This window comes from Argentina anserina, chromosome 2 (genome assembly GCF_933775445.1).
Source record: "Argentina anserina chromosome 2, drPotAnse1.1, whole genome shotgun sequence".
Lineage (NCBI taxonomy): Eukaryota > Viridiplantae > Streptophyta > Magnoliopsida > Rosales > Rosaceae > Argentina > Argentina anserina.
In genome coordinates this window covers 8055285-8079084 of record NC_065873.1, presented here as the reverse complement: position 1 = coordinate 8079084, position 23800 = coordinate 8055285, and the positions used below count along the sequence as shown (strand labels likewise).

The 23800-nt window shown below is 42.1% G+C and overlaps 1 pseudogene; it reads right to left on the bottom strand.

The window, feature by feature from the left end:
* Positions 1-61: 61 nt before the first annotated feature.
* LOC126783914 (clavaminate synthase-like protein At3g21360) lies at positions 62-23784 on the bottom strand (annotated as a pseudogene).
* Positions 23785-23800: the final 16 nt, after the last annotated feature.

The following is a 23800-nucleotide window of genomic DNA, read 5'->3' as shown; positions in this document are numbered from 1 at the left end:
TTGATGCTTACATGGTTAATATTGATGTTGAGTAATCAAACTGATCAGAGCAGCCAGCACCTCACTTACAAAGGGAAACCAGAATCTGACGGGGTGGCTTTCCAGGAAGCCTAGCATGTTGAGCAAGCAGATTATCTACCAGCACAAAGTCTCCTTTCTCCCATTTGATGTTCACACAGTTCTCCTCTAAGATCTTCTTGTAGGTTTCCACTGCTGACTCTGGAAATTTGGTACCATCTGTGAAGCCCGTGCTGTCCAAACCTTTAGGACCGTAGCAAAGAACTGTGTTGAAGCAAACCCTCTTTCCTTCATAGGTCCTTACTGGATTCATTGGCCCTAACAGGAGCTCTCCGGTTCCATCTTCTTAAAATTTCACCTCACTGCACAGAATTTTTTTCTTGCCCTACAATATCAAAGAAACCCCAATTGTGATAAACATATAAACCTTAGGCATATTCAAGTGCCTATAGTTAGTTAATTATTACAATTGTAAGCAACCTCTGAAGGGAACATTTCGTAATGGTGATGTTAATATATATGTTTCCATAGGTTTCAGCTAATAGATCCACGATTCTTCCAGGGCCATCCAGAAGCTATAATGTATATGTACAATTTGTGCTCAACTTATTCAGTAATACTGTGATTACTAGTTAATTAAGATTCATTTACATTTTATATTTGATACCTATTCTCAGCTTCTGCAAGATCTTTAGGTTCAAATATCCAATTCCATGGCTCATTCATACCATTAGCATCCTCAGGATCATATTTTATGTCCAAACTGACTTTGTGGACAAATCCTGTTGTTGTAATCTTAGAGATGAATTCAGGCTCTCTCTCTCTATCTTCCATTTGATTAACCAACACCTGGCTAGGCAGTATAGATGTCTCTCCAGCCACTGGAGATGGCTGCAAACAATACAAAAGGGTTCCTTCACCTGCAACAGCATTATTAATCGATCACGTAAAATTTGGTTCATCCTTCAGTTTATACCATATGAGAATTGATCAATCATGCATCTAAACCACAAAATGATATGGAATGCAATAACTTGCAAGATAAAATGGCATTCACGCGCTTTTACCGTACGCAAGTTTTTATTTTTTATTTTTAAGAACTATGGATTTATGGTTATCTCTATATCCCATCAGTTCTTAAGGACTTTCGTATATATAATCTCTATAAGTCGATGTGTATAAATAATTAGAGAATCCAAACTTTGTACCAGTTACCTTGAGTAGGCGCTCATGTAATCATGTCAGCTAAACAATTGACATGTTGAATAAGACAGGGATTAGATTCTGGAAATTGAACTAGTAATTGAGCAGGAAAGTCAGGAACATACGAAAGCCATCTCGTGATGGAAGGAGACGGGTTGAGTAACAGGCCTGTTAGTCTTATTTGGAGCATAATGTCACATCCCGCCAACTTAAGCCAAATTTTACCTTGAGCATTTTAGATGGATCCGGAACATTGTGGAACACTTTGGAAGATCATAGAAGATCCTAGAAGGCGATAGAAGTCTCAAGAAGCTTTGGGACATTTCCGGATTTTTCTAGAACTTTGGAGAGGCTAGTGGAACTAGACCACTCTAGAGTTCTATAGAACACTCAATGATCATCTTAGAAGCATGTAGAGTTGTATAGACTTATGTAGAGTTCTCTAGAATTCTCTACAATGTACTTAGTCCTAGAAATATCTAGAACTTGTAAAGTAGGATGAGGAGGCCTATAAATAGCAAGGCACCCCTCTCATTTGATCCATCAAGCAATCTAGCAAGCAAGCTATCAAGTTCTCTTGTTCAATATAAGTTCTCTTTCGAAATATTCTCTTGCCTTTCAATTGTTCTAGCAGGGCGTTTGCGAGTTTAAGGCTGACTTAGCATAAGGGAGTTGCTAAGGCCGCACGAGTTGCATAGCAAAAGAGTAAGCTCGTGACAGTTGGTATCAGAGCCGAAGTTCGATCAAGAGGCTAGCTCGACACAATGGCAAAAAATGGCAATCCTGTTGGTAGTGTTTCCGACGACACGCAAGAGAAGGGTCATGAAGAACTTGTCAACCCGACGGTTCCAAAGAAGGAACGAGTGAAGGACATGTTAGCTGCAATCGACTCACGACTAGCTCAAGTGGAAGAGAGCGTGAGTGGCATGGGAGCCCAGGTGGAAGACTTGGAGGCGGAGGACGCCGCAATCCACACTGCGATCAAGGGCATGATGCTCAAGCTAGAGGAGTCCTTGCGGGGAGAGATTGACAAGGTTCGCGAGGAGTTCATGGGGGAACTCGCCCGGATGCGTGAGGTGCAAGAAAGGGAGCACAATAGCGTGCTTGCACGCATGGAGGAGATGAAGCAGTTTCTGCGCGCATGGAGGCAATGCAAGAAGACCTTGCCCTATGCAAACGCGCATTAGCCACGGGGGCTAGTACCAGCAGCAATATGGAAGCCAAGCGAATCGAGGTGCCAAAGCCTAAGAGCTTCGGAGGCATGCGCAACGCTCGAGAAGTAGATAACTTCTTATGGGGGCTAGATCAATACTTTGGGGCCGTAGGCATCATGGAGGAGGATGCCAAGATAAAGACCGCGACTCTTTATCTCACAGACACCGCCATGTTATGGTGGAGGAGAAGGCGAGGAGATGTCGAAAGAGGTATGTGCACCATCTCTACCTTTGATGACTTTGTTAAAGAACTCAAGAAGCAATTTTATCCCGAGAATGCCGAGAATGAGGCAAGAGCTCACTTGCGAAGGCTCAAGCACACCGGGCCTATTAGTGATTACATTAGAGAATTCACTAACTTGGTGCTTGAGATTCCCGACCTATCCGACAAGGATGCTCTCTTCAATTTCATGGATGGTCTCCAATCATGGGCCAAGACGGAGCTAAGGCGACGAGGAGTGCAAGACCTTGCTTCCGCCATTTCCGTGGCTGAAGGCTTAGTGGATTTCTCAAGTCCAAGAGAGTCTACCAAGCCCAAGGAGAAGAAGAGCAACTATGCCAAAGGTGGGGGAGACAAAACCCAACGCAAGGAGGAGCCACACCGAGAGAGCTACTCGGCACGATTCAAGGATAAAGACAAGCAACGGGACATGCGGAGCTGGGACAAGCCGAATGACAACAAGTGCTTGTTATGCGATGGTCCACATTGGGCTAGGCATTGCCCACAAAGGAGAGCGCTTAGCGCACTCTTAGGAAGTCATCAAGATGAGGGTAAAGCCGAGGGTGGCAACGGAGGTGCACACTTGGGGTCTTTGCAGGTGCTAAATGCAATCCGCTCGACACCAAAGGTCCAAGCCAAATGATTGCTCTACACGAACATCACCATATGTGGGAAGCCAACAACGGCGATGCTCGACACGGGGGCAACTCACAACTTCATTTCCGTGGAAGAGGCACGCAAGCTTGGACTCAAGGCAACAAATGGAGGAGGCTCCATTAAGGCGGTAAACTCACTGCCCGCCCAATACAAGGAGTGGCTCGAGGAGTCAAGACAAGCGTAGGAGCTTGGAGTGGGAACCTAGACTTCTCGATTGTGCCGATGGATGACTACAAGGTAGTCTTGGGGTTGGAATTTCACTATCAAGTCAAGGCATTCCCGGTGCCATTCGCCAATAGCCTATGCATAATGGATGGTGAAAGATCATGCGTGGTGCCAACAACCCGAAGGGCAAAGCAGGACACCAAGGTGTTGTCGGCATTACAATTCAAGAAAGGCATCAAGAGGGACGAGGAAAGCTACTTGGCCATCCTTAATGAGTTTGATGACGAGGAGCCAAGGCCGCAAGATGCCATGTCCAAGGAGGTAGCCGCAGTTCTTGAGGAGTTCAAGGATGTTTCGCCTGCGGAGCTGCCCAAGAAACTACCCCCAAGGAGAGAGATCGACCACGAGATCGAGTTGGAACCAGGGACAAAACCACCCGCCATGGGCGCATATCGCATGGCGCCACCGGAGTTAGCGCAGCTAAGGAGACAATTGAAGGAGCTCTTGGACGCGGGGTTCATTAGACCCTCGAAAGCCCCGTTCGGTGCCCCGGTGTTGTTCCAAAAGAAGAAGGACGGATCTCTTCGCATGTGCATCGACTATAGGGCGCTCAACAAGATCACGGTAAAGAACAAATACCATATCCCTCTCATTGCCGATCTCTTTGATCAATTGGGCCATGCACGATATTTTTCCAAGTTAGACCTTCGTTCGGGGTACTACCAAGTGCGCATTGCGGAAGGAGATGAGCCAAAGACTGCATGCATCACAAGGTACGGTTCTTATGAATTCTTGGTCATGCCATTCGGTCTAACGAATGCACCGGCAACCTTTTGCACCTTGATGAACAAGTTATTCCACCCCTACTTGGATCGGTTTGTGGTCGTCTACTTGGACGACATAGTGGTGTATAGCAAGACCATGCGGGAGCATGTGGAGCATTTGCGGGAAGTGCTTAAGGTTTTGCGGTAAAACCAGCTATACATCAAGATGGAGAAATGCTCATTCGTGAAGCCGGAGGTGTCGTTCTTGGGGCACAAGATCAAGGACGGCAAGCTTATGATGGAGGATTGCAAGGTGCATTTCATCCAAGAATGGGAGCCACCCACCAAGGTACATGACTTAAGATCTTTTCTTGGGCTAGTTAACTATTATCGCCGCTTTATCAAGGGATACTCGGCGAGGGCTGCACCATTAACCGATCTTCTCAAGAAGAACAAGGCATGGGAATGGACAACAAAGTGTCAAGAAGCCTTTGAAGACTTGAAGAAGGCAATATGCGAGGAGCCCGTACTTAGCCTACCGGATCACTCCAAGCCATACGAAGTGCACACCGATGCTTCCGACTTCGCCATCGGTGGAGTTCTCATGCAAGAGGGACATCCAATTGCTTATGAGAGTCAGAAGCTCAATGACACGGAGCGGCGCTACACCGTGCAAGAGAAAGAGATGACTGCCATCATCCATTGCCTTCGAGTGTGGCGACATTACTTGCTTGGGACAAAGTTTGTGATCATTACCGACAACGTAGCAACAAGCTACTTCCAAACTAAAAAGAAGCTAAGTCCAAAGCAAGCAAGGTGGCAAGACTTCTTGGCGGAGTTCGACTACACCATAGAGTACAAGCCCAGAAAGGCGAACGTGGTAGCGGATGCACTAAGTCGCAAGGCGGAGTTTGCAAGCATCTCTCAAGTCACTAGCCCATTGCTAAGCAAGATCAAGGAGGGACTAAGGGTAGACCCTCAAGCACAAAGTCTCATTACCTTAGTAAAGGAAGGTAAAACTCGGAGGTTTTGGCTAGACGACGACCTTCTCTACACGAGAGGCCGCCGCATCTACGTACCGAAGTGGGGCAGCTTGCGAAGGGAGCTAACTAAGGCATGCCACGATTCCAAATGGGCCGGCCACCCAGGTATGAAACGCACACTTTCCTTGTTAAAGTCCATGTATTATTAGCCTAGGATGCGAGACGGGGTCGAAAAGTATGTGAGGACATGTCTAGTTTGCCAACAAGACCAAGTAGTCCAGCAGCAGCCGGGGGGCTTGCTTGACCCCTTACCCATACCGGAGAGACCATGGGAGAGTGTCTCTATGGACTTCATCACTTCCCTGCCGAAGTCCGAAGGGTTTGGAAGCATCATTGTGGTGGTGGACAGATTTAGCAAGTATGCAACCTTCATGGCCGCATCTGCCGACTGCACAGTGGAGGAGACAGCAAGGCTATTCCTACGCAATGTAGTCAAGCTTTGGGGAGTTCCAAAGAACATTGTCAGTGACAGAGACCCGCGCTTCACGGGGAGATTTTGGACGGAGCTGTTCAAAATATTGGGGTCAGACTTGAACTTTTCAACAAGCTTCCATCCACAAAAGCGACGGTCAAACAGAGCGCGTCAATGCTCTCTTGGAGCTATACTTACGGCACTACGTGAGTGCTAATCAAAAGGATTGGGCCAAGCTTTTAGATGTGGCGCAGTTTTCCTACAACCTGCAGCAAAGTGAGGCCACCAACAAGAGTCCTTTTGAGATCGTTTTGGGACAGCAGCCTACTACCCCTCTATCCCTTGCCACTCACTATGAAGGGAAGAGTCCAGCCACATTCAAGTTCGCCAAGTCATGGCATGAGCAAGCGGAGTTAGCTCGAGCGGCATTGCACAAGGCTGCCAAGAGGATGAAGAAGTGGGCGGACAAAAAGAGGAGGCATGTCGAGTTCAAGGAAGGAGACCTTGTACTTGTGAAACTCCTGCCACAACAGTTCAAAGCCTTTAGGAAGGTGCACAAGGGACTTATCCGCAGGTATGAAGGGCCGCTTGAAGTTATCAAGCGCATAGGCAAAGTTTCATACAAACTCAACTTGCCGCCCAAGTTAAAGATACATCCGGTCTTCCACGTGAGTATGTTGAAGCCATACAATGAGGACGAGGAAGACCCATCGAGGGGAATATCGCATCGGGCACCTACGGCGGTAATCACCAACTTTGACAAGGAAGTTGATGAAGTACTCGCAGATCGGGTCATTCGACGTCGAGGCATACCAAGTTACAAAGAGTACCTCATCAAGTGGAGAGGTCTACCCGATACGGAAGCAAGCTGGGAGTCCGAGGATACGCTTTGGCAGTTCAAGGACAAAATCCAGCAATACAATGAAGCGCGATGAGGGCATCGCGGGATTTGGTGGGGGAGAATGTCACATCCCGCCAACTTAAGCCAAATTTTACCTTGAGCATTCTAGACGGATCCGGAACATTGTGGAACACTTTGGAAGATCATAGAAGATCCTAGAATGCGATAGAAGTCTCAAGAAGCTTTGAGACATTTCCAGATTTCTCTAGAACCTTGGAGAGGCTAGTGGAACTAGACCACTCTAGAGTTCTCTAGAACACTCAAGGATCATCTTAGAAGCATGTAGAGTTGTATAGACTTATGTAGAGTTCTCTAGAATTCTCTACAATGTACTTAGTCCTAGAAATATCTAGAACTTGTAAAGTAGGATGAGGAGGCCTATAAATAGCAAGGCACCCCTCTCATTTGATCCATCAAGCAATCTAGCAAGCAAGCTATCAAGTAAACTTGTAAGTTCTCTTGTTCAATATAAGTTCTCTTTCGAAATATTCTCTTGCCTTTCAATTGTTCTAGCAGGGCGTTTGCGAGTTTAAGGCTGACTTAGCATAAGGGAGTTGCTAAGGCCGCACGAGTTGCATAGCAAAAGAGTAAGCTCGTGACAATAAGCGGAGCATAAACTCTCCCTGCCACCAAATGCCTCAGGTTCGGCCGTGTTGCCGCTGAGTAGTGAGTCGTGTTTTCCCATCCAAACGCCTCCACCACACGGCTGAACTCCTCCGCACTTTTCAACCCGAAACCCTTGAACATAATGGCAGAATGATCCTCGAGAGTCTGGTGCAGCCACTCTCTCTCCCTCTTCACCATCTCCACCAGCTCATTCACGCCGTCAGTGATCATCTCCGGAGGAGGGTTCAGTGTCTTGGGAAACACCTTGCCCCCAAACTCCTTCTGTCCCTCAATCTTTGTAATGACCCGAGTTTTCGAGACAATTTATTAGATTGTTTTAAAATTTATAAAGTTGTGAAATTCATTAAATGTGTCTGTTTCGCTTTGCGACATCAGAAATCGAAAACGGGAACGTTATCGGAACTTACAATTAGAAAAACGTTATGTTTCCGCGACGTGAGAATCAACTTTTACTCCGTTGCTCGTTTATGAAAACTTCCTTCACGAAAGATGTAGAGCTCGTCGATACAAATTCGTGCGCATGTCACGCGATCTAATCGGACGTCATACGTGAAAGTTATTAACGGCGGAAGTTAGTTTCCGATTTTGGAAGTGGGTATAAAAGGAAACTTTTCAGAAGTAGGGTTTCCATTTTCGGAAACCCTCTTCTCCACTCGCCTCTCTCTGCAAATCGCACCCCGACCTCCCTCCTCCGGGAAACGTGGCCCTCACCGCCGGCCCCTAGGCCCTCGCTAGTCCGACTCCATCCTCCTCCGAGCAAGATCATGCCGCCGAGGAGCCGCATCGACGAACGAAGTTCCTGCGAAGAGCTCGCTGGCGATTCGATCATTTCTGGCGCCATTTCTGAGTTCATAGCTCCGATCTAGGTAAGGATGTAGTCAATTTGATGGTTGTGATGGTTGTGGATCAATTTTGGGTTGATTTGATGGAGATTTGAGGAGATCAGAGAAGGAGGAGGAATAGCAGGAACCGGCGCCTTAGCCGGCGCGTGAGGGGGAGTGACGGGGGCATGGAGGCGGCCGGAGGCAGTAGGAGGTAGAGGGGGAAGAAAGGAAGAGATTTGGGGCGGTGGTGGCGAGTCGGCGTGTGGGCCCCATGCGTTGCCATAGTGAGTGAAGCGTGTACCCCACGCGCCGCCACATGCGGTGGCACGTGAACAGTGAATTCAAAACAGTAATTTTGTAAAATTTATTTTTATGTGCGGTAAATGTAAAATTGATTTACGTACGGTAAATATGAATTTATTTTCTGTATGGTAATTGAAAATGTAAATTACGTACAATAAATGTAAAAGTAATTTCGGAAGGGTAAATCGTAATTATTATTTACAGAGACAGTATGTACAATTGAATAGTACTTGGACATACTAAAGTACGTAAATAGTATGTACTCATACAGGAATACGTATTTAATGTGTATTTGTACATTAATACGTCAATAGTAACTTGTGAACAGTAATTTCGTAAAAAAACAGAAATTTGCTTAACAGTAAAATATTATTATTATTTCAGCATTTATGGTTTTACGTAACGATTCTAAATCCACTTCTATCTATTTTTAGGTGATCGACACATCACATAAAGGATTCACTTTCAGAATCATGGAAATTTCGCTCAAGATTATAAGGAGAGTAAAATCTCACAATTACGAATCTACCCTTGTGGAGATTCAGGAATATGCTAATTTATAAAGAATGAACCATTATATATATATATGATATAGTGGATTGCGTATGTGTATAAATGGTAAATAGGTACTTATATATGATTTGCTATATTATGTACTGTCGTAATCTCTGTTGAGAATAAGTTCATTTGGTGTTGAGATTTATTTATTGAGGATATTGATTCGATTTGTACAATATAATGTGATGAGTATTGTATGTGGTTTTAACATTGAGTTTTGTTAAAACGTCTTTGTCTTCGGACGTGTTTCTTGTCTTCGGACGTGTTTATGTCTTCGGACCAGTCTTCGGATGTGTTGGCATGTTGGAACCTAGCCTTGCCCGGGCGAAAGTTACGATACAGTTAGAGCTCTAGTCTGTCTGCCGGGGTACTGCATATGAGATAACAGATGGGTTATCGGCTTATGAGTACCTATATTTTGATATTGGGTAACATGTGGTTGTCCAATGTCGGCGGCGTACTACATGAGGGGTAACAGAGGTGTCCCAGCGCTCATGAGTACCCGTATTATAAATATATTTGGGTAAACAAAGGGGTTGCCCAATTTCTCATGAGCACATATATTTTCACATTATTAGACAACCAGATGGGCCGTCTAGTGAGTCATGTGTGTATTTATAATTGATGATTGTGGATTTTCGTATATATTTTTATGCGAGTTGTATTTGTTGTGTTACTCATACGAGCTGCAAAGCTTACCGGGTTTGTGTTTACAATCCTGGTGCACCTATTCGATGGTGTAGGGGATAATTCCGCAGGTGTGGATTAGCGGAAATCGACGGACAACTCTGGAGACTTGAAGTTGTTTATTTCTATCTTGTGGTGAGGATTTGTGAGGATTTTTAGATTTCTATTTGATATAATGTTGAATTATAAATTTGGTTTGTAATAATCGGTTTGACTGAGTTGTATTTGAACTCATAAATGATTTCGATTTTCTTGAGATTGTTTTATAGTTTTTCATGACTTCGAAATGTGAATTTCATACTCAAAATTTTGGGGTCGTGATAGTTGGTATCAGAGCCTAAGTGTGTATTTGGAGATTATCAATATCATCCGGGAGCGATGACCCGACTGCAGCAGGCCCCCATCACATGCTCCTCAGTATTGATATGTCGCCAGGTACGCGAGAGTGTTAGGAGCCACACCTTAAGGTTTAGTCTTCTAGGGAGTATTGTGACTTTACTTCAATGATTCACCTTCTTCTGAAATTTCATGTTAATATATGTTGGATCTATTTTGTTCAGATTCAAGACTTCACATGTATTGACTAAGTGTTTAAATGTTTCAAGGTGATGAATTTGGAGAAGGGCTGTGCACATGGCCGAGGATGGGCGAGATGTCGAGGCCGAAGTAGGGCCAGAGGCCGAGTCCCCAATGTGGAGAACCTTTATGAGGAGGCGGCAGCACAGGAAGATAGAGTGCTCTGAGATAGAGAAGAGGATGATAGCCACATTCTTTCTGAAAGATGATGTACTAGATTGGTGGAAGAGTACGAGGCGGACAGTAGATGTGTCTGCCTTGACCTAGGATGGTTTCACGGCACTCTTCCGAGAGAAGTACTTTCCAGCTACAGTGCAGGAGAATTTAGAGCTTGAGTTCCTTGAGCTAGCACAGGGGGATATGACTGTCAGGGAGTATGAGGCTCGTTTTTCACAGTTGTACCGGTATGTCAAGCCAATGGGTGTGACCTCCTTAGCCCAGAAGTTTCTACGGGGGCTTAAACAAGAATACAAGACCATCATATCAGCGCTTTGTCTGTCTACCAAGGAGTGGATGTATGAGAGTGCCATGAATTTAGAGCAGGCAAATAAGTCTCGCGGAGGAGATGTGGGAGATAGAGATGCTAAAGGAAAAGGCAATGCAATCAGTTCAGGTAGCGGGCACTCAGGGCCGAAGGGTGGATCATGGAAGAGGCCAAGACCCTACTATTAGATTCCGGCTAAGGCAGCATCTCCATCTTTCAGGACTGCACCTGTTAACCGTTGGCATCGGTGAGGTGTTTCGTTTGCAACGAAATGGGACACTAGGCCACAACATGTCTGAAACCAATGAGAGCAAGCTGCTACAGGTGCGGGCAAGTGAGACATATGGCTAGACACTGTACCCGACCCCCTCACGGTAGACAGGAACGTCATCAGAGACAGTTACCAGCAGGCCAAGCTAGGGTGTTTGTAGTGGGTCAGCGAGACACAGGAGTGGAATGTACTTTATCTATTTTTGACTACCTTGCTAGAGTATTGTTTGATAGCGGAGCATCACATTCATTTATTGCTAGTTCGGTAGTGGAGATGCTAGGACTGATTCCTACACCTCTTGGAAACTCCTTATGTGTCACTTCACCTCTTGGAGTGTCCCTCGACTTGGAGACAGATATACAAGGCTTGTCCTATTGTGATTGGAAGTAGAGAGTTCTCTGCTTCTTTGATTGTGATTCCGGACCACACCTATGATGTAATCGTAGGGATTAATTGGTTGAGGCCGCATCACGCGGTGATTGATTGTTTTGACATAGTAGTGTCCTTTCATAGACCCGGGGAGCCAATATTTTGTTATCGTTGCCTCAAGTCAGATAATGCCATGAGAACATGAGTTTTTTGACACATGTGGAATTGGTAGATCAGAAAGTAACTATTGCAGACATTGTGGTAGTATATGAGTATAGGGAGGTATTCCAAGAGATACCAGGGTTACCTCCTCGAAGAGTTGTAGATTTCTGCATTGATGTGGTACCTGGTACGGCACCTGTGTCAAAGGCGCCTTATAGAATGGGACAAAACGAACTAAAGGAGTTGAAGGTGTAGATCGATGAACTATTGGACCAAGGGTTCATTAGACCTAGCGGTTCACCTTGGGGAGCACCGGTTCTGTTCGTGAAAAAGAAAGATGGTTCTTTGCAGTTATGTGTGGACTACAGGGAATTGAACAAGGTGACCATCAAGAATAGGTATCCCTTGCCTAGGATTGATGATTTGTTCGATCAGCTTAAAGGAGCTACGATGTTCTCTAAGATTGATTTGAGATCCGGTTACCATCAGCTCAGGGTGAAGGAAGAAGATATATTAAAGACAGCCTTCAGGACCCGGTATGGGCACTATGAGTTTGTGGTCATGTCCTTTGGTCTAACAAATGCACCAGCTGTCTTTATGAGTTTGATGAACCAAGTCTTTAGCTCGTACTTGGATGAGTTTGTTGTGGTGTTTGTGGATGGCATTCTGATATACTCAAGGTCACAAGAAGAGTATGTGGTGCATCTGAGAACGGTGTTGCAGACCTTGAAGGAAGCAAGATTGTACGCCAAACTCGAGAAGTATGAGTTCTGGAAAGAAGAGGTCAAGTTCCTCGGTCATGTCGTCTCAAAAGATGGAGTACTAGTGGACCCGTCAAAATTAGAGGCAATAAAGAGTTGGAGTTGTCCAAAGAACCCTACAGAGATTTGTAGTTTCCTTGGTTTGGTAGGTTACTACAAGAGATTTATCGAAGGGTTTTCTAATATTGCATCGTCATTGACCAAGTTGACCACGAAAGAAGCTCCGTTTGTGTGGACAAAAGCATGTGAGGAGGCATTCAAAAAACTAAAGACCAGTTTGACCATAGCTCCAGTGTTGACGATTCCTTCTAGTGGGGGCGGTTATGTCATTTATAGTGATGCCTCGCTCCAAGGCTTAGGTTATGTGTTGATGCAGCATGGAGGAGTTGGTGCATATGGCTATAGACAGTTAAAGATCCATGAGAAGAACTACCCCACTCATGATCTAGAGCTCGCAACAGTTGTTTTTGCCCTGAAGATTTGGAAACATTACTTGTATGGTGAGAAATTTCAACTCTTTTCTGATCATAAGAGTTTGAAGTATATATTCTCACAGAAAGAATTGAATATGAGGCAGAGGAGATGGATGGAACTCCTCAAGGATTATGACTTCACATTGGAGTATCACCCTGGGAAAGCAAATGTGGTGGCCGATGCCTTGAGTAGGAAACCGAGGGGTGTAATAGCTTCTCTTATGGTTCAAGAATGGTTTATGCTCAAAACTGCATCAGAGTTTGACTTGGTACCATCGGGAGGAGAACTAAAGGTCTTTCTTGGTAGTGTCATTGTGCAACCTACATTAATTTCAAGGGTCATACAGGGTCAGGCACAAGATAAATTCTCACAAGCTAAGTTGGTAGACCTTGTAGTAGATACGCTTGATGAATGTCCTTCCGAGAAGAGAGTTGGACCCGATCGAGGGTTGAGGTTTGGGGCAAGATTGTATGTCCCAGATTGTAATGACCTCAAGGAGGAGGTCATTCGTACGATACATCGATCTCGTTATACTCTTCATCTAGGGAACACCAAGATGTACAAGGACCTATGTAGGCAATTCTGGTGGAACGGGATGAAGAAAGATGTAGCTGAATTTGTATCGAAGTGTCTTAAGTGTCAGCAAGTAAAAGCAGAACATCAACGACTAGCTGGCATGTTGAAGCCATTGACTATTCCTCATTGGAAGTGGGAACAAATATCTATGGAATTTGTGACTGGACTGCCTATGTCCAAGAAGGGTCATGATGTCATATGGGTGATTGTTGATCGATTGACAAAGTCGGCACATTTTCTTCCGTGTCAATGAAGTACTCAGTGGACGTGCTAGGAAAACTATATGTGGATGAAATAGTGAGACTTCATGGGCTTCAGTTTCTATTGTTTCTGATCGAGATGCACGTTTAACATCGAAATTCTGGGGTGGTTTGCAGAAGGCTATGGGTACTACCTTGGATATGAGTATTGCTTTTCATCCTCAGACTGATGGACAAACAGAAAGGGTGAATCAGGTGATGAAGGATATGTTGAGAGCTTGTATGCTGGATTTTAAAGGAAGCTGGGAGGATCACTTGAGGTTGATTGAGTTTGCCTACAACAACAGTTACCATTCTAGCATCGGCATGGCACCTTATGAGGCTCTTTATGGTATACCGTGTCGCTCACCTATTTGTTGGGCCGAAGTTGGTGATGAAGCATTAATGGGCCAAGAGATGGTTCAAGAAACCACAGAGAAGATCTCAATCATTCGAGATAGGATCCAAACCGCACAGAGTAGACAGAAAAGCTATTTTGTTTGTTTAACAAAATGAGAAGAATAACAAGTTTGCTAATGGAACTGGCAATTTCTTTGGGATTTTATAGTTTTTTACTTTGATTTCGGCAACTATTGAACACTTAAACTAATGAACCTTCAACTGTGTGCTATGTATGTGATCAGATTCAACATTTGTATGTCTATGTAAAGAAGTTAGAATTAAGTTAAATGAATTTTTATGGTATGTTTAGTGTACAAGTCAATATGAAGGATTCTAATAGAGGTGCTGACTTTCATTATCCAGAGATCTTGATTAACCATATTTATGACTTTGTAGTAATATGACAGATCTGTGGGAGACTTGCTTCCTTTTGTTTTTTTAGCACTTGTGTAATTATTTGCCAACCATGTAGCACGACTTATATCAGATGTTGATCATGTAGTATGAACCCTTTAGTGGAAATAGTTTATTATGTCAAAAATACAGTTCCTTAAAACAAAGATGTCATTGAAATTAGAGTTAGGACTACAAGATCAAAGTTAAGTTGACTTTATTAATCATTCATTGAGCTTTTATTTAAAGACTTCTTAGGATAAATATGGTCATGAGTCTGGGTTTGACATCATTTCCTCATTTCTCTCTCCCTTAGCTGGGTTAGAGTTTAACGAGGTCTCTCTCTCTCTCTCTCTCTCTCTCTCTCTCTCTCTCTCTCTCTCTCTCTCTCTCTCTCTCTCTCTCTCTCTCTCTCTCTCTCTCTCTCTCTCTCTCTCTCTCGTTTGTTTGTTTGTTTTTTTCTGTGTTTATTTTATGTGTTCAATTCATTTAGGTGGTCTATAGTGATTAAAACTTACAAGGGTTTTAATTAGAAATTGATTCCCAGATGGGTTTCAATTTTCCATTGTGTTTCAACGTTTACTTAGATTAATTAAGTTTTAGTTTGTTGGGATTAAAGTTTTGTTTAAGATTCATGGTTCCACTTTTCTGGGATTATTTTTTTGTTAATTAAGTTTAGTTAAACCAGAACTTATGTAACTGTGATTAAATTGTATTTTACTTATATTAGTTCCACTGCTATTTTGTTTTAGTTGTTAATTTATCTTAGATTAATGGTTGGTTTAAAATTGTTAGAGAATGGATGATGCTGGTTCTGATTTGCGAGAGTACTTTCATTTTCTGGGTAGAGCCAAGAAAAGCTGAGAATTTTGTTTTGCTTTGCTGTTAGTACATTAATTGGATCAACTCCCATGCGAGACCTCAATGTGAATGTCCACCGTTAGGTTGTTCTGCGCCAAGTGCGATCGATTGTCCTTCTAACAAGAGAACTCTCAGCGCAGCGACATCAAAAGAAACTCAAACTAATTGTTGGTACGTCTTCATTTATACTTACAATTGATGTAATTGCAATAGTGTATGATTTTGTTGTGCTATGTAGAATTTAGAATTTGGTGTCTTAATTTGTAATGTGTGTTAATTCAAATGCTATATCTACTTGTTGCAAATTAATTTGGTGCAATCATAGTTATTTGAGTAAATGATGCATATTTTGTTGAAACTGTATTTGAATGTTATATATATATCTACTTGTTAGAACTGGATTTGATTTTGGAAATTAATCAGCTATATCTTTATTGGTCAGCTTTTTGTTTACTGCCTTCATATAGGTGTAACCAACACTACATTAGAATGCCTTTAGACAAGTCATGATTGATTGAGGAAGTAGATGTTATAGGCCATATTTTGCGAAGTTAGATGAATTTTTAGACTTTGCATATGCCAACAAGGATGTTGGTTCTAGCATATATTGCCCCTATAGAAAATGTCAAAATAGGCAGTTTTTTGGAAGAGTAGTTGTGAGGGAGCATCTTCGGGATAATGGATTTTGGGTGAGGTATAAGATGTGGACAAGACATGGTGAAATGATTGATCAGTTTGAGGAACAAGTGCAAATGGATGAAGTCCTTCAGGAATCAGATGGTTATATGGATGTGGAGATGACTAGATTGGTTCAAGATACTATAGGAACATCAAATATACACCAGAAGGTGAGAATGGTATTGGAGAAAGTGAGGGTGCTACTCCTGGGCCAACTAAGTCTACTAAGTAGTTTTTGAAGTTGATGCAAGGTGCAAACCTATCTCTAGATCCTGGTTCTAATAAGCACACTGCCTTGTCCATTGATGTTCGCATTTTACAAGCAAAGAGCTTACATGGATGGACAGATAACTCTTTCAAAGAGTTGCTAGAGATATTTGCCGAGACTATGCTAGAAGGTGTTAACCTTCCTAAATCTTATTATCAAGCTGAGAAGTTAGTGGATGATTTAGGATTCACATATAAAACAGTGGATGCTTGCCCTAATAGTTGTATGCTGTTTAGAAATGAAGATGCAAGCCTTGATCGTGTTAAATATGCAATGCATCTCGATGGAGGAAAAGAAGTGGAAGTTCTGAATCTGGGACACGAAGAGCTGCAAAGCAAACAAGATACTTTCTGCTGAAACCAAGATTGGAGAGGCTTTTTGCAACAGCAGACTCAGCAACCCTCATGAAATGGCATGGTGTGAAGCGTGTGGATGATGGTGTGTTTAGGCATCCTACAGACTCTCCTGCCTGGAAGCATCTTGACTCTAAACACCCAAGTTTTGCAGCTGATATTAGGAATGTACGACTAGGAATTGCCTCTGATGGATTTAATCCATTTGGGACTCAGAACCTAACCATAGTACTTTGCATGTTGTACTAGTTCCATACAACTTACCACCAATGTATATCTTGAAGCAGCCATATATATATCTTTCGGTGCTCATTGATGGACAAAAAGGGCCTGATGATAAGATAGATGTGTATTTGGAGCCACTAGTTAAGAACTAAAGGAACTGTGGGAAGAGGGGGTAGAAACTTTTAATGCTTCAACCAATCAAATGTTTCAAATGCATGCTGCATTGCTTTGGAGTATCAATGACTTCCCTGCATATGCTAATTTATCGGGATAGAGTACCAGAGGTGAATATGGATGCCTGAATTGCAACACAAGTCTAGGGTCAAAATGGTTGAAGTTTGAGCACAAGTGGTCTTATGTGAACAGTAGGAGGTTCTTACCCTACAATCACAAGTACCGGAGAGATGCAAAGTCAATCTATGATGGACGAGAATTTGCAGGACCTCCTCCTAGGATGACTGGAGCTCAGCATCTCTCACAACTTCAGTCCAATGGAGTGCTTACCCAGTATAAAAAGGAAGACATGATCATAAGACATAAGATGGGACCTGAGAAAGTAGAAAAAGATCCATCGAAAAAAAAAAGCACAATTAGAAGAAAAAAAGCATATGATACGAGCTTCCTTATTGGGAAGACAATCTGCTACAACATAGTATAGATGCAATGCATGTGTGAAGAATATGGTTGAAAATGTCATCTATACAATAATTGGAGTTAAAGGCAGAACTAAGGACAATTTAACTTCTCGACGTGACCTTCAAGACGTGGGAATTAGAAAGGAATACCATGTGAAGGAGAGGGAGTCTGGTGCCGAGTACTTTGAGAGAGCTAAATTTGAGATGGACAATGATGGGAAAGATAAGTTCCTGTTAAGCGTATCCGAGTCAAGAATGTTGGATGGTTCTTGTTCAAGTATTGCACGGATGGTTAATTTGAAGGATTGTTCCATTGGAGAGCTTAAAGGCCATGACCATCATATGTTTCTACAACAACTGATTCCATTATGTGTACGGAGTTCCTTACCAAAGAACGTGGTTTCAGGGCTGATTGATTTAGGAAAGTTCTTCAAAGTGTTGTGCTCCAAAGTTAATTGTGTTGTTGATTTGGAAGAGGTGCGATCTCGCATCATTGTAACTCTTTGTGATCTTGAAAAAATATTTCCACCATCATTTTTTGACATTATGGAGCATTTGCCGATACATCTGGTTAGGGAAGCTTTAATCAGTGGAGCTGTGCAGATTCGTTGGATGTACCCTATAAAGAGGTTCTTGCTTACTTTGAAGATTTACGTAAGACAATATGCATGTCCGGAAGCATCGATAGCAAAAGGGTATTTGATAGAATGCATGAGCTTCTGCGCTCAATATCTCAAAGATGTGTAGAGCAAGTTAAACAGACCTTCAAGAAGGAAACATGATGATGACAAGAAAGGAAAGGGCTTCATTCTCACAGAAGTAACTCTGACACAAATTCATCGATGGGTCTTGTTTCATATTGATGCAGTCACACCATATCTTAAGTAAGTTATTTAATAGCAACACATATTTGTTTTTCATATACTAAAGCATACTTACTGAGTAAATTGATGAGTATATGTGTTGTTGGATCCTTCATAACTTGTTTTCAATTCTGTATTGTGCGGGAAACATCTCGCAGCCATTAAAAATGAAAATCCTAATGCAAATGAGAAGTCGGTGGCATTAACTCATTTTAATAAGTTTTCGAAATGGTTTAAGGCTCATGTGAGTATTCAGCTCCAAGGTTTATGTGTACTAAGTTCACTTATGTAACAATTTTAGATATGTAGCTACTCATTTTAACTATATATAACAGGTTCAAAGTTTGCAACAGGCCGGGGATGTGTCCTTATCCGAAGAAATTGTGGGTTTGTCTAACCCTCCTTCTCCTTCAGCAGCCAGGCTGACCTCATACACTGCTAACGGTTACTTTTTCCATGTTAAAAGTGTAGACAACAAATGTACGAGGCAAAATTGTGGTGTGTATTTAGAAGGAGATTATGTACCGTACTATGGGACATTAATAGATATTATAGGATTACATACTCTATAGATATTAAGTATGTGTTGTTCAGGTGTGAGTGGGCACATCCTTCGACCGAGGTGAAGTTGGATCCCTTTAACTTCTAGAGATTACTATACCAAAATGACCGGGTCGGGGATGAGCCTTTTATCTTGAAATCTCAAGCACAACAAGTGTGGTATAATCCAGACCCCTCAGGACAAGGGTGGCTTAATGTTAGGGAGGTGGAGTCAAAGGAGTACTCCCATGTGAACACTGATAGTATGAATCAGTTAGATGGTCATAACAATTTTATTTGATAGGGTGGAATTCAGTTAAAGATCAGAGCATGTTTTTAGGTTTTGTATAACTTGTGTATTTTGGTAGTGATTATATGATCATAAATATATATTTGTTGGTTGTCACTTGTGCTTCTTTATTAGCCTTTAATTTTCTTAATTATTAGTGTTTCAATGTTAATGTTGGTGCTTCTTTGTTTATGTTCTACTTGGTAATTGTTTATGTTGGTCTACTTTGTGAATTTGTGGCTGACTTATATTTGCCTTATAGGTGATCATGAAGAGAATGAAGGTTGGACCTGGTAGACCGCGCTCCATGTCCGAGTTCCTACGTTCAAGTGGTTCAGCTGTTGGCCACAATGGTTCCTCCTCGCAGACATCCACTATGTCTCACCATCCATCTCCTTCACCAGTCACCTTACCGTCTCCTCCTCCTCCTCCCCCTCCCCCACCACAACCCCAACCTTCTCTTGTAACACAACCTTTTCCAGAAACAGGTATGTGTTGCTGCAACTCTATGATTTTTTTTTCAATACTTAGCTATTTCTACATGTTGTATAATTAATATTTACAACTTTGGTTGAAGATGAACGACAAGAGAATGTCATTAGAGGGCACAATAAGGGTGTGCTGGAGTGGAACACTGAAGTTAAAATTCAAGTTATTTTTAATGATAAATTCCAACCTATTGGAGATAGAGCCTCACAGTTGAAGTCTCAATTGGGTATAATGGTATGTGATGGACAGAGGGTCTCACTAACTTATCTGGATTGGAAGGTTGTTGATGATTCAACCAAAGAGGAAATATGATTAGAGGTTAAGGTGAGAATTTCATTGCTAAATGTCTTATGCATGTGTTGTACTGATTGTAAGTGATTCATTGTTGTTTACAACTTGTAGAGAAATTTGTTAGATGTTCCCGAAGGTTTCAAAGTTGTGTGCCTGAAAATTTGCAACCATTTGTGGAAGGATCACAAGGGAAAAACAAAGGAAAAATATTTTGAGAACAGCCAAGATGATCCAGAGCTCTCTTCAAAGGTTCCTCCACACATTGTACCAGAACAATGGCATGTGCTTGTTGCATATTGGCGCAGTGATGATGGAAATGTAGAATTATAATGTCATTTAAATACTTTGCCATTAGAAACCCAAAACTTTATCCTAGGATAATATTACACCCAAATGTACTCCATAGATTGCACCTGGCTTGCTTTTTTTCTTACACTCTTAATTTGACCAGCACATAATTAGATGTAGTTGTCTCCAGATTTAGCAATTTTGTACTTGTTGGTGAGCATGAGAACGATAAGGAGGTGTTAAGAGAAGGAAAATCATCATTGAATATAAATATGAAGGAGTACAAGATGAAAAGTTGATTAAAATAGTATATTAATTGGACTTTTCAAGTTAACAGAAAAGTTGCATTCAGTTTTTCTTAGTCAACATATGGATGAGATGAAATCCAACATAAGTTGATGACATTGCCTTTCATGGAATTAAATTGTTGACTATCTCGTGTTGATTTTTAATTGCTAATTTTTGTAGGCGATAGCAATGCAGAACTCTAGCAATCGAGAGCAGCATGGACCACTTCATGTCATTGGTCGAAAATCTTTCGCCCAAATAAGATATGATGTATGTATTTGTACCTTATATTTTAATATATGCTATATACAAGTTTCTATTACTTGTTGTATGGTTTATTACTTGTTGTACTTGGTAGATGGAACAAGGTGGACAACCTATCGATGAAAGGAGTGTCTGGATAAAAGCACGTGACCAAAAGGACCCTGTTGTTGTTGAGGCCATTGTAAGTTTGTAGCAGCTTCTTGTTGTATTATTCAATATTATTATTATTATTCTTTTAAGTGTGTGGTCTTTGTTGTTGTTGCTGAGCTAATTAATTTGTAAAATTCATGTAGAATGACTACAAAAACCTCTTAAGTAAGGAACTTGAGGACCATCGACAGCTTACAGTTGTAAAAGACAAAATATTCCATAAAGTAATTGGACCTGATGGCCATGGTTACTGCCTGTAATTGGACCTGATGGTCATGGGTACTGCCAGCATTCAGCATCTTGTCTGTGTCGCTCGCCCAGTGTGCCTCTTTCACGTGCTCTGGTGCCTGTAGCAGTCGTTTAATATTCCTAGCTTAGCGGTATTCGATATTCCTGGCCAAAGATCGAGTAATGCCTTCTCGAATTGATGATCCCCTGGGTTATGCATATATCTGCTCACCACACTTAAAGCCTGTGAAATGTATTATGGGTCTTAAAAAAGATCTTTATTTTTGGAAGTGTGGATGAATCGACATCAAATAGAGGAGCTGATGATATAGTTATCGCCGACAGACAGAGTAGGGTTTCCTCACCACAGTTTCAATGGTAACGGGAATACGCCTGCCGGCGAAAAGTGTCCCTCGTAGTTTGGTGTATCCATGTAACCCATCAGCACCTACTAGCACAACAGACCTCATACAGAAGAACACTGAAGAGGTAACTCAGAAAGTCACTGAAGAGGTAACTGAAAAAGTGACTAAACACGTCCCTGAAAAATTGTCAAGGCAATTTGAAATAAAATATGATCAACTGAATGCTCGTCTCATATTTTTTGAGAGCAATGATGGGAGAAGCGCAAAGTCACATGTGAAGGTTAGTCTGAATTATTTAGAATGTCATCTGAAAATTTGGGTTTTTGTTGGCTGAAGTTAAGTTTTGGCTTATAAGAATTGAACTTTGGCTAGAGTTTAGAATTTGAACTTCTATCCTCAGCTTTCCAAGTTTGGTAAATGGATGCCTAATAATTTGATTATATTCTAAGTCACTGTTTATATTATTTGTAGGTTAGTTTTGATGTGGTTAATAATGTGTCATTGCATAGCTTTTTAGATATTGATTTCATCTTTAGTTTGTATTTTCTAAAAGTTAGATTTATTGCGTGTTTGACCTGCATTGTATCTGGAGTTGTCTTTTAAGTTACCATCAATACTAGGATATTAAAATTTTCAGCTTTGGTGATTTACCTTCAGTGGAGTTGTACTTAATATGTGTTTTATGCACAGGCTGATGCTACAAGTGGTCATCGAAGAGAGTCTGTTGGAGATGGAGCTCATCTCTTAACATCCGATGAGAAACCAATTTCCACGGAAGACGGAGCGCTAAATGAACTGTCCAAGAAGAAGTAGCAAGTCAAGAGACTTAAATTTGGTTTTATTATGCTTTTTTTTATTTATGGTTTAGGGTATGTACATTGTTTTCTTTGTTTTGGTACTTTGGTTCAACATCTTTCAAATTGTGAACTTGTCAACACTTATCATCCTATTTTGATTGTTTAGAATGTGGAACTCTGTGTGGTTTATATAAATTGATGTTGGTTGATTTCATTGTGTGTTCTGCATTGTTGGTTGTGTAATGTTGGTTGATTGGAATGAAAATTAGATTTGGTGAATTGCAAGTTGGTAGTCTTCAAATCTGATATGGGATCCCCAGTAAATTGAACCATGGAGACCGCAAATAGCTGTCACAAATATCAAACCCAAAAATTAGGAAATTAAAATTTGAAATTGGCGGGAAAATTTTATAAATAAAGGGGCGGCAAAGAAAAAAATTCACTGACGGCAAAAACCGTTGCTCTGGGCCGTCGCCATAGTAGTGACGGCAGTTTCCCGACACATAACCGATGCCAAAGAAGATGGTGACGTGAAAAACCGTGGCATCGAGCAATTGCATCCCCTATTTTAGCGACGGTTGATTTGCCGACGCAAAGCCGTCACCGTTGGTATTTTGCGACAGTAAATTGACTTTTGGTAGTGCAAACAGCATTAACTTGATCACATTACACCTTAGTTTAGGCTTCACGTACTAATCTATATTACAAGAGCATTGATCAGTATCGGTCAGTCGGCGTGTACTTATTAACAAAGAATTTAAACGTACGAAGCACGTACAAGGTGGCGCACCTTTCATCAGGTTGCTTAAGTAGGCTTTTCATGGTAAGTATAATAGACAAGTCGAATAAGCTAGCGATTAAGTTCTGGAAATTTTAGTAGTAATTGATGGAAATTAAGTCAGTAATTAACTTACAAAAGCCATCTCGTGATGGAAGGCGATAGGTTCAGTAACAGGCCGGCGATTGGTAGGAGCATAAACTCTCCCTGTCACCAAGTACCTCGGGCTCGGCAAAGGCGCCGCTACTCGGCGATTCATGCGTTCCCATCCAAACGCCTCAACCACACGATCGAACCCCTCCGCGCTCTTCAATCCGAAACCCTTGAACAGAATGGCAGCTTGTTCCTCGAGAGTCTTATGCAGCCAGTCTCTCTCTTTCTTCACCATCTCCACCAGCTCATCCACGCCATCGCTGATCCCCTCCGGAGGAGGATTCAGTGTCTTGGGAAACACCTTGCCGTCAAACTCCTTCTGTGCCTCTATCTTTCCTTCCACAAATATGTGCCCCAGTTTTGTTGTAATCGAGCTCTCTGCTAAGGTTCTGTGGAGAAGGGTTTGGCACTAACGTATGCTTATAAGGCTTTTGGCTATTGCATGCTTGGCTGGTGGCGTGCATGCAATGGTTTTCTGACGACACTCGTATCATTGACATAAGAAATGACAGAGAATTTACTATACGGGCATGCAGTGGTTCTTTGACCCAAAATGACACATGCAGTGGCGGAGGTCGGGGCCAGGTGAGTCCCGAGATCGACATGAGCTTCAGAGCTTCTTTTCTCTTCGTTTGAATTCTGAACCTTATAAATAGATATCCATGGTTGAAGACTCATTTATTGCTTTTTTGGG